This window comes from Rutidosis leptorrhynchoides, chromosome 5, assembly GCF_046630445.1.
Source record: "Rutidosis leptorrhynchoides isolate AG116_Rl617_1_P2 chromosome 5, CSIRO_AGI_Rlap_v1, whole genome shotgun sequence".
Classification (NCBI taxonomy): domain Eukaryota; kingdom Viridiplantae; phylum Streptophyta; class Magnoliopsida; order Asterales; family Asteraceae; genus Rutidosis; species Rutidosis leptorrhynchoides.
The window spans coordinates 150,320,520-150,325,319 of record NC_092337.1 but is presented as its reverse complement, the minus strand read 5'-3'; positions in this window follow the sequence as shown (position 1 = coordinate 150,325,319).

Genomic DNA, 4,800 nt, shown 5'->3' with positions numbered 1-4,800 from the left:
TCATCAACCTACTTACAACCCTTAAATGAGTTGTGCTACGTATCTTAGACATACACTAGTGTTATGATGGTCAAATCTTGGTTAAGGTGATGTAAACACATCAACGAGTTGTACACTTGAAGCTATAAGCATCAAGGATGAGAACCGTGATGAGCATCAAGCACCAAGAACCCACCAGAGCACTTTGCTTACTGTTTTCTGGGTCTGAGCAGGCTTCCTAGGCTACTGGAAAGTTAATTACCAGTTAGTTCGGTTCGAGTAGATGATTATCCGTTTAGGCCTCGTCTTAATCCGACATACGGTTTTGGATTTATAGCCTTCCGAATGTCACTACGCCCTTATAACGTTGTGCTGAAATTTCTGACCTACTCGCACTTAAACCGTCACCACGGTCAAATGAAGACGAGTTTGGTTCTGGAAATTGGTCAGAAACTAGGGGACTCATATACGGAGCCATTTCCACTGGTCTCACCTCATTTCAGTTTGTATAGAGGTCGTGGCGGCTGAACGAATTCAGCCTTTGTTTCGAACTCTATTCTTGATTGAAACTTACTTTACCCTTTTTGACTTATGATGAATGATGATGATACTTAAGACCTAATTTACATACTTTTAAACCTTTGGAAACGATTTACTGACTTAGTAACTTTTGACTTAGGTTGAGGACCTTTCGGACCAACTACTTGCTTACTTATCTCGTACCGACTTTACTACTTTTCACTCTGAGTTATAGCATCCCTTTTTACTTTAACTATTTTGGGAACTGAGAATACATGCGCTTTTTACGTTTTACATACTAGGCACGAGTACTTACACTTTATATATGTGTGGGTTATACAACGGCATAAACTTTCCCCTTAGCTCGGTAACGTTTAGTCATTGGTCTTTGAACCGGTGAACGCGAATCTTAGATATGGATCCATAGGGTTTGACATCCCCACTCGGGCTAGTAGCACTAGCATTTAACGGGTGTTTAATACTTCGTAAACTTACGCACTCGCCAAGTGTACTTTTAGGGGGTGATATTTACGTTAAGTTAGTTACCAAGTGCCCACGGTTGAACATATACTTTTCATACTGTTTTGAAATACGAAATCTCGTGGCCTACCTTACATTACTGTTATACTTAAACTATAGCTCACCAACATTCGTGTTGACGTTTTTAAGCATGTTTTCTCAGGTGCTTAGAGGTTTGATGCTTCCGCTGTAGTTGTCTTGCTATGTAGACTCCCGCTGCTTTTGTTAGAGATGTCTCTGCATGAAACGGTTACCTTGCATTAACAAACTATGTTACTTTTGAAACAATGAATTTGTAATGACCATTGGGTCTCGTACTTATGTTAATTGCTTCTATTCGTAGAAGCCTACTTTCATTTGTAAAACTTATGACGTTGGTTATGACGTCACCCTTTCTTATGAATGCAAACTTATTTTAAAACAGCATATAGTGTTTGACCTTGTAATGATCCTGTTGTTGATGATCTGTATACGTTAATTTTGTATGGGGCGTCACATTTGGTATCAGAGCGTTGGTTGTAGGGAATTAGGTTGCATTAGTGAGTCTAGATCGGACCGAGTAGGATTCACTAATAGGACTAATCTACAACTTGCTAGTTTACCTGTTTCTGCGGAACTTCATGCATGCTGTTGCTTACTTTTATTGCTGTATGTCGTATACTGCTACTTATTTTCACTACTGCATGCTACTATCTGCGTTCGATTGCATGATACTTCTGTAGGACTTGTTACTATTTCCATGCTACTTACTGCTATAGATGATCTAGACTGTCGTAGTTACTTTGCCTAATACGTGCTTGCTATATGACTTACTGACATGGAAAAAGTTATTTTTCCTTGTTCAGATGCCGGATATCCCACCCATCATCATTGACTTGGACAGCGACTCAGATTCATCTGCCGCCTCGCCTACTACTGCTGCCGACTCACAGATCTCGTCATCGCTACCCTCCAGTGACTCTGGAGATTCGTCCTCTGGGGACAGTAGCCACACACCTGACCTGATGATCATCTCAGACGGAGACGGGGACCCAGAGGATATGCCAGCTCCACCTAGCCCAGGACACCCGGAGCCACAGCACCATTCTGGTGGCGCTGTGATTCCTGGGGAAAATGGGGAAGGGTCCTTGATGTCCTCGATCGTGTCCTTTTATTTTGATCGGATTTAGATTGAATTTATTACATTAATTGGTTGTGATTATATGGTGTTCTTATGATTTCGGATTGATTTCACACATATAGGCAACTTTGTCCTATCCGTATAGTAATAGTTTATTTGGTAAATCCGGTTCGTTCCACAGGGAGATGGAGTTTTCAAGATTTTTTAATTGCTAAAAGTTAATCTATTTAAAAGGGGGATTTTGGATTAGGGTTTACTACTTAATTGAACGAAAATTAAATTTAACTAAAATGAAATAACTAAATTAACGACAATAAAAATACAATTTAAACTAATTTAACAAAGTAGAAGAAATAAGGTTTTTCATGGAAATATAGCAAAATAGTAAAAAGTAATTAAAGTTTACGATATGGCAATAAGTGAAATTGAAGAGATTTAAAATAAGGTAAAGTAGTGGCTACTAAAATATGTCCCCTCTGGATTTATGGATTGTTTTTAAGTCCGATTATGATGTTTTAATATATATCCTTATATTTTATCTTTCAATTTATAAAGATTTGATCCAGTTTTTACTTTCGTTAAAACCAAAATTATAACGGTCTTACCCTTTTTATAATTACACGATTATATAAACTGTAATATTACCCAAACCACCGAATCACACTTCTAAATTGTTGTCAATAATTTATCCATATGTCCGTCTAGATCACCGAGGTGTTGAAGCATAATTTATGTCAATTTAATGCACTTTCGTTTATCAATTTTAATAAATTATGTGATAGGGGTGAAAATATTAAATTATATAACAATGGGTCGGTGATTAAACTTAATATTAAAAATAGTCAAAGTTACATCATAATATTATAATATGGTTCAATCCATTTGTCCAGAGGTTCTACATTTTAGTTACCACTATGGATATTTAGTTGGACATTATAACGGCGTAAAAATATAAATTATAAAAAATGGACATGGTAATAATAATAATAATAAACGATAACAATAATAAATAATAAATAACGATAGTAATAACAACGATAATAACGATAATAACAATACGCGAAAATAAAGTTGGGACGTGGAGACTTACAGTGAGTTGGAACGGTAAAAAGTAATATAATTAGCGTAGCGGTACCCGGACAGAACTCTGACTTAAAGCCCGTAAATTAAACGTTACAATAACCTTATTATTAAAATAAACTTAAATTAAAATTAAAATTATAAATATATATATTATGTTTACAGAAATGAAAATGAAAAGAAAGTGTACATAAAACTCGAGCAAACTGGCTTTTAATAGAGATGTGGCCTGCTACAGGACACCATGCGAACGCATGGAAAATAGCCTTCCAGGCCATGCGATCGCATGGCCCCCTTTTCCAGCTCAGGATTTTTTGTTTGCTTCTTTGTCGACATATTTTTTAAATATAAATATAATTTATATAATTTATATAATTATATATATATTATATTATATTTATGTACATAGTTGACTCATAATTTTGGCTCCGATGTTTCGTACGTTTACGCCCAGTTTATGTCTCGGTTCCGGTTTCTCAAACGTCTTTTCGTACAATTTAATATCGTGTAATTTGCGTTCCGCGACTTGCGTTCTTGTCAATCTTTAGACGTTTTTCTTCGATAATTTAAACCACTTGGAGTGTAACTTGTACGATTGAGCATTTTGGACGTTTTCGCCTTTTAAATCTTTTAATCTTTAAATCTTCAGTTTCGAGCGATCTTCGTCTTTCGTCTTCGTACTTATTTATTTAAACAATTACAACTAAAAATAAGGAAATTACAATTAAAAACATTACATTTTGGAATGATATTGAGACTAAATATATGTTCGTTTGGAGCAATATCAAATATCCCTACACTTGAACGTTGCTTGTCCTCAAGCAATACATAAATTGAAATAAAACAAACTTCACACAAATCACTTCTTTATTCTCACACTTTATACATCAGTAATTTTGATACGGCGGTATGAACAATGATAGTAACGATAGAACCATGGTTAAAGGTGGGTGTGCCATCTACAGTTGCCTCGGGTTCAGGTCAACGACACTTGCAATCAAATAGCCGATTTACTTTCGGTTTCCAAAGCAAAGTGCACATTTGAACGGCGGTTTAAAGTCCCACATGACTATGAAAATTTAGATCCTTAAGGAAATTGGATCTTTATGAAAAATTTTGATCTTTTGAAAATTTAAGCTAGATTTTACCTTAGACAAGTTTTCCGGAATAACCCTTCACCGGTGTTAGCAAAATGATTTTGTGGGTTTTGTGGGTTTCAGATTTTTAAAATTTTAGCTCAAAACTTATGGTTTTGTGTCACCCACTTGCTAATCCTTGTATTAGGAAAGCACACGTCCAGTTTACTTGTCCCGTATATTACCTTTCAGTAAACTACCGTCCGGTTGTAAAGGAAAGCGATGAACAAGCAACTGTTAAGGCAATGTCTAATGACATGCTTTTGAATATGGTCCACAACATGTCAGATGCTATTACTATCCTTTGTAGGAGCAATAGTAAAGATCATCCTATAATTTTTCGGTCTGGCACAAGGTCCTGTCTTCGACCATGCTATGCAACCACCGTTCTTACGGTTGATACCCGATTTGGTTCAGGTGACCTAATGAATTCTTATGAATTCTCAG